Source organism: Arachis ipaensis, chromosome B10, assembly GCF_059453495.1.
Source record: "Arachis ipaensis isolate K30076 ecotype BB chromosome B10, ASM5945349v1, whole genome shotgun sequence".
NCBI lineage: Eukaryota > Viridiplantae > Streptophyta > Magnoliopsida > Fabales > Fabaceae > Arachis > Arachis ipaensis.
Window position 1 is genome coordinate 27,046,652 of NC_142435.1, and position 14,035 is coordinate 27,060,686.

The 14,035-nt window shown below is 39.5% G+C and overlaps 1 non-coding gene across 1 annotated transcript; it reads left to right on the forward strand.

Annotated features, from left to right (window-relative positions):
* Nucleotides 1–1,050: 1,050 nt before the first annotated feature.
* LOC148579483 (small nucleolar RNA R71) lies at nucleotides 1,051–1,158 on the forward strand. The gene has a single exon (XR_015897672.1). It is a non-coding gene; the product is annotated as a small nucleolar RNA R71 (small nucleolar RNA).
* Nucleotides 1,159–14,035: the final 12,877 nt, after the last annotated feature.

Consider the following 14,035-nt stretch of genomic DNA (forward strand, 5'->3'; position numbering starts at 1 on the left):
AGGTTCATCTTCCCAAGTCTCAATACCAAATAATTTGGCATTCACCTTCATGATTGCACCAAGAAACTTGGCAGCTTGCTCTTCAGTAACATCCTCATTCTCTTCAGAGGAGGAATACTCATCAGAGCTCATGAATGGCATAAGGAGGTTTAATGGAATCTCTATGGTCTCTAGGTGAGCCTCAGATTCCTTTGGTTCCTCAGAGGGAAACTCCTTATTGATCACTGGACGTCCCAGGAGGTCTTCCTCCTTGGGATTCACGTCCTCTCCTTCCCTTACAGGTTCGGCCATGGTGGTTATGTCAATGGCCTTGCACTTTCCTTTTGGATTTTCTTCTGTATTGCTTGGGAGAGTACTAGGAGGGATTTCAGTGATCCTTTTACTCAGCTGGCTCACTTGTGCTTCCAAATTTCTAATGGAAGACCTTGTTTCATTCATGAAACTCACAGTGGCCTTAGATAGATCAGAGACTAAGTTTGCTAAATTAGAAGTATTTTGTTCAGAGTTCTCTGTCTGTTGCTGAGTGGATGATGGAAAAGGTTTACTATTGTTAAACCTATTTCTTCCACCATTATTAAAGCCTTGTTGAGGCTTTTGATCCTTCCATGAGAAATTTGGATGATTTCTCCATGATGGGTTATAGGTGTTTCCATAAGGTTCACCTAAGTAATTCACCTCTGCTATTGCAGGGTTCTCAGGATCATAAGCTTCTTCTTCAGAAGATGCCTCTTGAGTACTGTTGGATGCAGCTTGCATTCCATTCAGACTCTGAGAAATCATATTGACTTGCTGAGTCAATATTTTGTTCTGAGTCAGTATGGCATTCAAAGTATCAATTTCAAGAACTCCCTTCTTCATAGGCGTCCCATTACTCACAGGATTCCTCTCAGAAGTGTACATGAACTGGTTATTAGCAACCATGTCAATGAGTTCTTGAGCTTCTGTAGGCATTTTCTTTAGGTGAATGGATCCACCTGCAGAAGTATCCAATGACATCTTTGATAGCTCAGATAAACCATCATAGAATATATCCAGGATGGTCCATTCTGAAAGCATGTCAGAAGGACACTTTTTGGTCAGCTGCTTGTATCTTTCCCAAGCTTCATAGAGGAATTCACCTTCTTTCTGTCTGAAGGTTTGAACATCCACTCTAAGCTTGCTCAGCTTTTGAGGAGGAAAGAACTTGGCTAAGAAAGCCGTGACCAGCTTATCCCAAGAGTTCAGGCTGTCTTTGGGTTGAGAATCCAACCACACTCTAGCTCTGTCTCTTACAGCAAAAGGGAAAAGCATGAGCCTATAGACTTCAGGATCTACTCCATTAGTCTTAACAGTATCACAGATCTGCAAGAATTCAGTTAAGAACTGAAAAGGATCTTCAGATGGAAGTCCATGAAACTTACAGTTCTGCTGCATCAGAGAAACTAATTGAGGTTTCAGCTCAAAGTTGTTTACTCCAATGGCAGGAATGGAGATGCTTCTTCCATGTAAATTGGAATTTGGTGCAGTAAAGTCACCAAGCATCCTCCTTGCATTATTATTATTTTCGGCTGCCATCTCCTCTTCCTGTTCGAAAATTTCTAAAAGGTTATCTCTGGATTGTTGTAATTTAGCTTCTCTTAGTTTTCTCTTCAGAGGCCCTTCAGGTTTTGGATCTGCTTCAACAAGAATGTTCTTGTCCTTGCTCCTGCTCATATGACAAAGAAGAGGGCACAGAAAAAATAATAATAATAATAATAGTAGGGATCCTTTATACCACAGTATAGAAGTCTCTGTGTGAGTGGAAGAAAGGAAGGGGACAAAGAATGTAATGTAAGAAAAGAAGCACAAGGGTGAGGAGAGCAGAGATGTGAGATGAGGAGATGTTAGTAGATGAATAAATAAATAGAAGGAGATGAGAGAGAAGGAGAATTTTCGAAAATAATTTTTTTGAAAAAGAGTTAGTGATTTTCGAAAATAGTTTTTGAAAAAGGTTAGTAATTTTTTTTCGAAAATTAAAAAAAAATTAAAATAATTAGTTAATTAAAAAGAAATTTTGAAAAAGAGGGAAGATATTTTCGAAAATTAGAGAGAGAGAGTTAGTTAGGTAGTTTTGAAAAAGATAAGAGACAAACAAAAAGTTAGCTAGTTAGTTGAAACAAATTTGAAAATCAATTTTGAAAAGATAAGAAGATAAGAAGTTTAGAAAAGATATTTTAAAATCAAATTTTGAAAAAGATAAGATAAGAAGATATTTTTGAAAAGATATGATTGAAATTAGTTTTGAGAAAGATTTGATTTTTAAAATCACAATTAATGACTTGATTCACAAGAAATCACAAGATATGATTCTAGAACTTAAAGTTTGAATCTTTCTTAACAAGTAAGTAACAAACTTGAAATTTTTGAATCAAAACATTAATTGATGATGTTATTTTCGAAAATTAGGAGATAAAGATAAGAAAAAGATTTTTGAAAAATATTTTTAAAATTTTCGAAAATAAATAAGAAAAATGAAAAAGATTTTATTTTTGAAAAAGATTTTGAAAAAGATAAGATTTTTAAATTGAAAATTTGATTTGACTCATAAAAACAACTAGATTTTAAAAAGTTTTGAAAAAGTCAACTCAAATTTTCAAATTTTATGAGAGAAAAAAGGGGAAGATATATATTTTTTTTGAATTTTTATGATGAGAGAGAAAAACATTAAAAATGATGCAATGCATGAAAGTTATGGATCAAAACAATGAGTGCATGCAAGAATGCTATGAATGTCAAGATGAATACCAAGAACATTTTGAAGATCATGATGAACATCAAGAACATATTTTTGAAAATTTTTAATGCAAAGAAAACATGCAAGACACCAAACTTAGAAATATTTCATGTTTAGACTCTATGGATGCAAAAATGCACATGTAAAACAAGAAAAGATGCAAAACAAGAAAACATCAAGATCAAACAAGAAGACTTACCAAGAACAACTTGAAGATCATGAGGAACACTATGAATGCATGAATTTTTCGAAAAATGCAAGATGAATATGCAATTGACACCAAACTTTAAATCTGACTCAAGACTCAAACAAGAAACATAAAATAATTTTTTTTTATTTTTATGATTTTATGAAATTTTTTTGGTATTTTTATTTTATATTTTTCGAAAATCATTTGAAAAAGAAAAATAAGGATTCCAAAATTTTTAATATGAATTCCAGGAATCTTACAATCTTTAGTCTAAAGCTCCTATCAAAGGGTCAGGCATGGCTTAATAGCCAGCCAAGCTTTAGTATGTAACTCAGACATGACACGCCTGACATTCCCTACAGCCAGCCAGGCTTCAACATGCTTCATGAAACACTAGAATTCATTCTTAAAAATTCTGAAGAAAAAATATATTTTTTTTTTGAAAACATTTTTATTTAAAAAATTTTTTTTTTTTGAAAACAAAAGAGAAATTTTTGAAAGAATTTTTTTTTTGAAAAAATTTTTTGAAAACTTTTTGAAAATAAAACAAAAAGAAAATTACCTAATCTGAGCAACAAGATGAACCGCCAGTTGTCCAAACTCGAACAATCCCCGGCAACGGCGCCAAAAACTTGGTGCAAGAAATTATGATCTTTGGTAATGGCTCCAAAAACTTGGTGCTCTAATCTCAATTCATAATTTGTCACAACTTCGATACAACTAACCAGCAAGTGCATTGGGTCGTCCAAGTAATAAACCTTACGTGAGTAAGGGTCGATCCCACGGAGATTGTTGGTATGAAGCAAGCTATGGTCACCTTGTAAATCTCAATCAGGCAGATATAAAATAGTTATGGAGTTTTCGAAAATAGATAATAAACTAAGGATAGAAACACTTATGTAATTCATTGGTGAGAATTTCAGATAAGCGTGTAGAGATGCTTTCGTTCCTCTGAATCTCTGCTTTCCCGCTGTCTTCATCCAATCAGTCTTACTCCTTTGCATGACTGGCTTTATGCAAGGGCATCACCGTTGTCAATGGCTACATCCCATCCTCTTGTGAAAATGGTCTAAATGCTCTGTCACAGCACGGCTAATCATCTAAGGTTCTCGATCATGCTGGAATAGGATTCACCCTCCTTTTGTGTCTGTCACTACGCCCAGCACTCGCGAGTTTGAAGTTTGTCACAGTCATTCAATCACAGAATCCTACTCGGAATACCACAGACAAGGTTTAGACTTTTCGGACTCTCATGAATGCCGCCATCAATCTAGCTTACACCACGAAGATTCTGATTAAGAGATCCAAGAGATAATCATTCAATCGAAGGTAGAACGGAAGTGGTTGTCAGGCACGTGTTCATAGGGAATGATGATGATTGTCACGTTCATCACATTCAGGTTGAAGTGCGAATGAATATCTTAGAAGCGGAATAAGTTGAATTGAATAGAAAAACAGTAGTACTTTGCATTAATCCTTGAGGAACAGCAGAGCTCCACACCTTAATCTATGGAGTGTAGAAACTCTACCGTTGAAAATACATAAGTGAAAGGTTCAGGCATGGCCAAATGGCCAGCCCCCAAAACGTGATCACAGGATCAGAAATACAATCCAGGATGTCTAATACAATAGTAAAAAGTCCTATTTATAATAAACTAGCTACTAGGGTTTACAGAAGTAAGTAATTGATGCATAAATCCACTTCCGGGGCCCACTTGGTGTGTGCTTGGGCTGAGCTTGAAGAAAGACTGCAGATGCTGTTGGATTTTGATCTCCCTGCACTCAAAGTGGAATTTCTGGAGCTACAGAACTCCAAATGGCGCGCTCTAAATTGCGTTGGAAAGTAGACATTCAGGGCTTTCCAGCAATATATAATAGTTCATACTTTTTGATGGGGTTTTTGTGGAAAAACGAATTTCCAAACACCCAAGACTCACTGGCAAGTGTACCGGGTCGCATCAAGTAGTAAAACTCACTTAGAGTGAGGTCGATCCCACAGGGATTGATGGATCAAGCAACTTTAGTGGGTGATTAGTTTAGTCAAGCTAACATTGAGTGAATTGTGTGATAATTGGTGGAGCAGAAAGTAAATAACAAGAGAATTTAAAGTGCAGGAAGTAAATGGGCAGAAAACTTGAAGAACAAGAAAGTAAAATAGCCGAAACTTAAATTGCAAGAAAAGTAAATTGCATGAAAAGTAAAGGGGAGTGGGTGCTGGAAATTAAAGAAAGCAATAGATCAAGCAACTGGAAATTTAAATTACCGGAAGAATAAAGGAAATTGGATGCTGGGGATTAAAACAGAATTGAAATTGTGAAGTGCAGTGAATTAAAGAATGCTCAGATGCTGAAATTCCGAAACAGATCAATTCAATATCAAAACAGAAATGTAGAAGTGCAAGAGAATTAAAAGCAGCAAGAAAACTTAGATCAATTCTCAAATCCTTAAGAGGAATCAACAATTTCAATGAAATAACAAAAATAGAAGAGTAGCCAAGAGCTCAGCTCAATTGCAAAATAAAATTGAAGATCTCAGGGAATCAAAGAGACTAGAAAACAAGTCTAGATCTCAAGCCCTTCCTTGATTCAACAGCAGACAGATTGAAGAAGAAATGAAGATGAAAGCAGTAAGAGAACTTTGATTCAAATTGCAATTCACTGAAATTATGCATCAAGGCAAACAAAGGAAAATCTCAGAGGGAGAATGAAACAGAACTCCTTCAATTCTCCACCCAAGATTCAAAAACAAAGAAAAGAAAACTAAAGAGAGAGAGCTCTCTAATGCTAATTCTCCTTAGTGGAGCCAACCCCCTTTTACCAAAATGAAAATGATGCCTTACATAGGCTTTTTACAAGAATGAAAATCAAATTGAAATTCTAAAAAAATTAAAATAAATTCCTAAACTAATTGATCTTTGTGCCTTTGAGTGATGTTAATTGGGCCTTGATTGCTTTGGATTTGAAGAAGAGTGGATCCGGATATTGGCTTTTGATTGAAAATGGACCATGGACACCTTCCAGGGGAGTGCTCAGTTGGGTGTTTTAACTGAGCGCCCAATGCCTTGTTTCCTTGCAATTTGTTGCGCACTAAGCTTCCCTCGTAGCAGCCTTCATAGCGCTCGGTTAAGTAAAAGAGCGCAGCGCTCCATGGCCTTGGGAGAAGCTTCCTTGATCGAGCCTTGGCCTTGCCAAATCTTGTGCGCACCAAGCCTTGTCCGTGTCACACTCCATAGCGCTCAGTTAATTGAGTGAACTGAGCGCCCCTTTCTTGTTTAATGAGCCCCTAATTCGAACCATGGGTGATGCAATTTGCTCACCAAATTTCATTATAGAGTAGCGCTTCAAGCTTGGATGCACAAGGTCCTTTGTTCGAATCCTGGTGAAGCCCATGTGGAGCAATTTTTCTTGGTGAAACAATGGAATGTAGCGCTTCTCTTGTCCCTTAGGTGCAAGGTTCGAACCTTGTGGCCTCCACTCCTTGGTTTTCCACTTTATTTTTCTTTGGGGAGGAGCCCGAAAAGGTTAACTGAGTTAACCGAGCGCTTATGCTTTTTGCCTTGTTTCCTTAGATCCTTATGGCGCTCGGTTGAGAGACTTAACTTAGCACCATGCCTTTGTATTGCATGCTTTCATTAAAAGTGCTAATGCATTAATTGTAGAAACTAATGCAAGCATGTAATGCATTGTTAATTGCCAATTGGCATAATTAATTAAAGCTTCATGCAGGCTTTCATTTTTGGTCAATTAATAATCAAATGCATGCATATGTTTACTTTATGCATTAACGTAACTTGATTGGCATTAATAATGCATGCATGCTTTAATTATTTCATTAGCCGTGGTATTTATGCATGTGCATATGTATCATGATGACATTAATAATTAAATGCCACGGTTCCATGGTCATGGGCTATGCTTTTAAAAGCATGGCCTAAGGTTCCAAAGTGTGCTCTAACTTCAAAGTGTGCCCAAAAACTCTTTTTTTTCTCCTTTTTAGCTTATTTTGTGCTTCTTTGCTTCTTTTTCTTCTTATTTCCTACCAAATTTATAAAATTAAAAGATCAAAGAAATATACCATTTAAGCATAAAAGAATGCAATATTTAAGCACTAATTATCAATTTCTTGTATGAAAAAGCATAGAAAAACATGACATGATGACATGTCATCACTTTTCTCGAGTTTAGATGATGCAAACTGGCGTTCAATGCCAGTTTCATGTTGCATTCTGGAGTTAAACGCTAGAAACAAGTTGCAAAGTGGAGTTAAATGCCAGAAACAGGTTACAAACTGGCGTTTAACTCCAAGAGAAGCCTCTACATGTGTAAAGCTCAATGCTTAGCCCAAGTACACACCAAGTGGGCCCCAGAAGTAGATTTCTGCATCATTTACTCATTTCTGTAAACCCTAGTAACTAGTTTAGTATAAATAGGACTTTTTACTATTGTATTTACATCATCGGATCATCTTTGATCAGTTTTATGCTATCTTAGACCTTTTTGGGGCTGGCTATTTGGCCATACCTAGACCTTATTCTTATGTATTTTCAACGGTAGGGTTTCTACACACCATAGATTAAGGTGTGGAGCTCTGCTGTTCCTCATGAATTAATACAAAGTACTATCATTTTTCTATTCAATTCAAGCTTATTCCGATTCTAAGATATTCATTCGCACTTCAATATGAATGTGATGATCATGACAGTCATCATCATTCCCAACCTATAAACGCATGCCTGACAACCACTTCAGTTCTACCTTAGATTGAATGAATATCTCTGGAATTTCTTAATCAGAGTCTTCGTGGTATAAGTTAGAATTCATGGACGGCCATTCTTAAGATCCGGAAAGTCTAAACCTTGTCTGTGGTATTCCGAGTAGGATCTGGGAAGGGATGGCTGCGACGAGCTTCAAATTCGCGAGTGCTGGGCGTAGTGACAGACGTAAAAGGATCAATGGATCCTATTCCAGTATGATCGAGAACCGACAGATGATTAGCCATGCAGTGACAACGCATTGGACCATTTTCACTGAGAGGACAGGATGTAGCCATTGACAACGGTGATACCTAACATACAGCTTGCCATAGAAAGGAGTATGAATGATTGGATGAAGACAATAGGAAATCAGAGGTTCAGGAGGAACAAGCATCTTCATACGCTTATCTGAAATTCTCACCAATGAATTACATAAGTATCTCTATCTTTAATTTATGTTTTATTTATCTTTTAATTATTAAATCTCCATAATCAATTGAATCCGCCTGACTAAGATTTAAAAGGTGACAATAGCTTGCTTCAAGCCGACAATCTCCATGGGATCAACCCTTACTCACGTAAGGTTTATTACTTGGACGACCCAGTGCACTTGCTGGTTAGTTGTACGAAGTTGTGACAAAGAACTAAGATTATGAACGTGCGTATTAAGTTTTTAGCACCGTTACCAAGGAATGAACCGTCATGATTTCTGCGCACCAGAAACTTCACACCCACCCTAACCTCCAGTGAATGACAAACTTCGTGTTCTTCTTCAAGGGCAAGCAAAGATAGAAAAGGGCGTACTGGAACTCACTACTGCCGTGACTAAAGTAGTAAATTTAATAGCTTCCCAACATCTGAGAACTCAAGGTACTCCCATGGCTGCATGTGGAGAATCAAAAGAAGAGCGTAGCATGAAGGAGACACTAGATACCTCGGTGGACAATGAGGAGCATGGCTTTGTACTGGAATGAGTAGAGGAAGCCATGATAGTTGTAGAGGAGGAAGTAGTTGAAGATTTAGGAGATGTTGAACCTGCATGGGAATTAAGAACCGTAGAGGATTCCACTGAGAAGTCCGAAATTGATGCCAAGGAGGACAGTGCACAACCTCCACAGCATATGCCTTGTGAAAAATTGGACGGAACAGACCAAGAAGTTGATTCCATGGGCAGTGACGATCTTGAATCAAGCTCTCCTAGTCACGAATTCACATCCGCAACTGAATTCCTTGAGCCTGCAGAACCTTACCCAAGTGAATACGAAGATGACGTCGAGGTAGATTTCTCTCAACCTCCCACGTATAACTTAAGTGATGAGGAAGACATAGAAGACTTTGATCAGGACGCAGTTGCAACTGAAGAATTTTGCAAAGAAGTGGAGGAATTCACAGAAAATTACAAGGGAGTAGAACTTACAGAACCACTGGAAACACCCACCCCAAGGCCATTACCACCTAATACAAGCTTTAAGTGGGTACAATCCTTAACCTTTATCTTTACTTTCCCACTTGAATATGGTTTGCTTGAAACAGATGGCCAGTTTAGAGCTCTCTGCGGCTTTAAGAGTAAGAGGGAAATGGCTCGCACTCAGAGCTGGTGTACAAGATCCAATAAGGTTCCACGCTTCAATTCGAAGTGCAAGGATTGGTATCAAGTTCAATTGAATGGATCACGGAAGACGTTTGGTCATCTTGGTGAGAATACAATTTCTAAACCGCCCGGATGGAAGCATATAGATCAAGATAAAGGCAGATTTAAAAGCAAAGTTTGGGATCCTGGAATCTATTCTGACATTCGTCACCCCGGGAATCTGAGAACCTTTCTGAAGCTGCTCGAAGGCTTCACATGCCTAGTTTGGGACCCCGGAGGCTGCTGGCATTCCAAACATTGGTGGAGATTTCTGGATGAATTTAAGCATAAGCCACTATAACAGGAAGCTCATCCAATGTTCAACTTAAGGACTTCAACTAAAAGTGCTAGGTGGGAGACAACCCACCATGGTATGGTTGTTTCTTTTTCAATTTTTATTCCGTACTATTTGATTTTATGTTATATTATTTTTATTGAACCTGGATGTTATTCATAGCATTTGCATTAGCATTGCATACTGCATAATTGCATACCTGCATATATAAAAAAAAACGTGCGACGCGACCGCATTGCTAACGCGTTTGCGTCAGTGGCGAAAAACACCTCCCACGCGTCCGTGTCAATCACGCGAATGCGTGATCTAGAAATCGGCATAAAAATCCAACGCCCAGAAATCTGGGCTGGAATCGTGCGGCTGTTGTGCGTTTAGCACAAAATGGCTCACGCGTTCGTGTCCATCACGCGAACGCATCACTTGCACAAAAACTCATCCCACGCGAAAGCGTGAGCGACGCGTTCGTGTCACGTGGATATTATGGCACCCCAATGGAGACAGAGAGTTGCGCTAAACCGACGCTGGAATTGTGCATTTAGCATAATTTCCAGCGATGCGGTCGCATGCCTCACGCGACCGCGTCATTCATCCTTTCACCCATTCCATGCGATCGCGTCAACCCCATTCCACCCTAGCCACGCGACCGCGTTCCCCACGCGTTCGCGTGGATTCAAATTCACTAACCCCAGTGACGCGAAACCCTACCCCCATCGCGCCCCACTCGCCTTCCCCAACCCCTCTGTTCTCTCTCCCCCCTTCCTCTGCACCCATCGCCGCCGCCAACCACCCCTGACCACCGCACCAGCGCCGACCACCCAGCCACGACCGCGACGCCCACCCCCTCATTCTTCCTTCCCTCCCTTTCTTCTCTTTCTCTTCTCTTCTTCCCTCCACCACCGTTGCCCCCACCGCGGCCAACCACCACCACCACGCCATCACCGCCGCGCCTCCCACCACCACCACCCTCATCCCCATTTTCTTAAACCACCCCCTTCACCGTTAACCCTACCCCCTGCCACCAGGAACAGCCACCCACCACCGCGCCAACCACCCTGTTCCGCCACCACCCTGCTGTGCCCCCTCCCAGCACCACCACCACACCCCCGCCATCTCTCTGTTCCCTAGCTTTGTTCATACGCCTACCAGGTTCCGCCGAACGCCATTTTTCTTTCATTCGTAGTTAGTTGCATATTTTTCCAATTATGTTCAAATTAGGCTAGTTAGAAATGCATGTTTGTAGTGGATTCTAGGTGGTTAGGTAGCTAGGATGTGGTTAGTAGATTTAGGCCTGATTAATTGCGCTGTTCTTGCTACTTGTTTTATAATTTTCGCAATTCTGTTGTTGCTGTGATGTTAATACTGTTCATATGTTGTTCTTCACTGTTTCATGCTGCTTTTTTTTACACTATTTTTTTCATGTTCATATTCCGTATATGTATTTGCAGCTTTACTTTAATTTATATGAACTATTCTGCTTGCTGTTTATTACCCGGGAACATCCAATTTTAGCCGGAATGCTGCCCAATTTTCTGTAAATTGTTTTGATATTCATTCATGTTTTGGTTTTGGCAATTTGAATTTGGCACTCCTCAGCTTTTACCAAACCAATTCATGAATGCACGGGCCAGCATTCTTATTCCTCTATTTTCCCGGTTAATAAATCACATTATTGATGATTAGATTTCACTTTTCGCTATTTCTATATCTATATGAATCATCAATAACTTGATTTCCTTGCTTGAATATGAGTTGTCTGTTGCTTAAAATTGTGAAATTCTTGTTACTTAGAAACCAATCATCATGCCACTTACTCTGACTTTCTTTTTACTAACTCACTGATTTTCGCTTTCTAACCTCTTTTTCAATTTTACCCACTTTTAACTTTCCAACTTCCCCCTCTGCTCTCTGACTAAATCTTTCAACTTTTTAACTCATGGAATGATTATTGTTGCTCCTAATTAACAAGTATTCCACTCATAAAATATTTTGGATTGTGATTTCTCATATCAGATTTTTACCTCCGAAACAATCCAAAATATACATTTCTTTAACTCATTTCATAATTCTACTGCTCCTTTGCCACTTTGTGCTTATCTTGTTATTTGCCTACTTGTTTTCCTGCTTTTATTATATCCTAGATTTCTGTTTTTCAGGATGTCTGACCCTCAAAGAAAGGGAAAAGGAAAGGCAACAACCGGCAAACGGAAAAGAGATGAATCCTCTATGTCCATCCTGGACATCATGCATGATGACTCCTGGCGGGAAAAGCACTTTACCCCGCAAGAGAAGGCTGACCAGCTCCTCCCTGCCAATGATCCCATTAAGTTTGCAAACCGATACTGTGAGCTGAAGTATCCAGTGTTTGCCATCTCTAGAAATTTGTACCTGGAGAGGACTCTAAAAATTCCAGAAGAACTACAGCAGTACACCTCCGATCAGATCAAACAAAGAGGCTGGTTCTTCTTGGAGAGAAATTTGACTGAGGTCAATGCTTCTTGGGTAAGAGAGTTTTACTGCAACTATTTCAAGACTTCCCTGGATGTAGTAAACCTCAGAGGGAAACAGATACTGATCACTGAAGAGGCCATTGAGGATATTCTGCACCTTCAGCCTAAGTCAGATCAGCCTGACGGTTACCAAAAGGTTGAAGAGGATATGAGGTTTATACGATTCGACTGGGATACTGTCAAGGAGAGGATAGCCCTTGATCCGACTGTCCCCTGGGTCATGGGTAAGAACACCACAATGCCTAAAGGAATCAAGCTTATGTATCTGAATGATGAGGCTCGGCTCTGGCACCAGATCCTGAGCAACTTTGTTATGCCGAGCACTCATGAGACGGAGCTGCCTGCCACTATGATTACCCTTCTCTGGTGTGTGCTGGAGGGTAAGGACCTGTATCTGTCACGATTCATCCGGCACTATATGGCCAAGGTCCATGTCAGAGGCACCCTTCCTTTCCCTTACCTGGTCACCCAGCTAGGCCGTTGAGCTGATGTGCCTTGGGAGGATGCTGATGCGAAGCTGACTACTGCGGACTGCAAGAAGATCATTCCTTATAGCAGGAAGTTTCTGGCTTTAGGCTACATGCCTCCATTCCTCACTGCTCCTGATGAGGCAGCCACCCCTTCAGCTGCCCCTTCTTCATCCACTACTGCACCAGCCCCACGCACTTCACCTCCACCTGCTCCTGAGCCTATTTACCATTTGGTGCATCGACTCATCGTCGTATGGAGCGATGCAACAAGCGACGCTATGAGCACGTCAAGTTGATGATCCGATCCGGCGGCGACATCCCCTCCGAGCCTGACACCCCTTCTGATATATCTGAGGTGGAGGAGGATGATCACGAGGAGGAGACACCTACCCAGGTAGCACAGGCAAGACCAGAGCAGGCTGCACCACAGCAGGAGGTGCCACAGCAGATTCAGGCCGCAGATACAGAGATTCATATCCAGTCAGAGCCGCCACTACAGCAGACAGATCCTCCTACCCTCATCCAGTCTGCCGATCCTCAGGTCCCCACTGAGACTCTAGCAGCCCATCCTTCCAGTGATGACACTCCTTCACACCTAGCTTGAGTGAGCATCGAGGACGATGCTTTATTTTAAGTGTGGGGAGGTCGCCATCTCTGGCATATCTTTTTGGTGAACCACTACAGACTCTTTTATTTTATTTTGGTTATTTTTCTGTATTTTTATCTTTATCTTTATTTTTATCTTTCAGTACTTATACACTGTTCTTTTCATGTGTTTTTACTCTATTTCTGCATTTTTCACTTTAGTTCATATTTTAGCCATTTAGTTTAGTTTGCAATTCTAAACTTATTAGTTATAGAACATGTTGATTAATTAGTATAGTTTACCCTTTTAGCATATGATAATTTGGTTTAAATTGAAAATAAAAAGGAAGTAAACTAGAGACTTTAACATAATCAAAAACAATCCACACACCTTGTATATAGAGCATAACATGTTAGTTAGTTAACAACATTTCATCAAGGAGGAATACTAAAACTTTAAAGCTACCCAAAAAAAAAAAATTTACATTGAGAATAATGGGAACTCTTAATTTCTACTTGCATGACATGTATAACTGATATATGATTTTTGAGCTAGAGAACACACAGCCTGAGTTTTGAGCTTAATTGTATGGTTATATTCAAACCATAAATTTCATTCCTGTGTGTTTTGCCCTTCTTTTTATTCTGATGTTCTTTGCTTTGTTTTAATCTATATGTCCAATATAGAATATAGATACATACTAAGAGATGATTGAGGCCATTGCTTGAAATATTTGCTCACTTATCCCAAATTAGCCTACCTTTTACATCACCCTTGTTAGCCCCCTTGAGCTTTTTAATCCCCTCTTGTTCTATAAACCACATTACTAGCCTTAAGCAAAAAAACAAAATA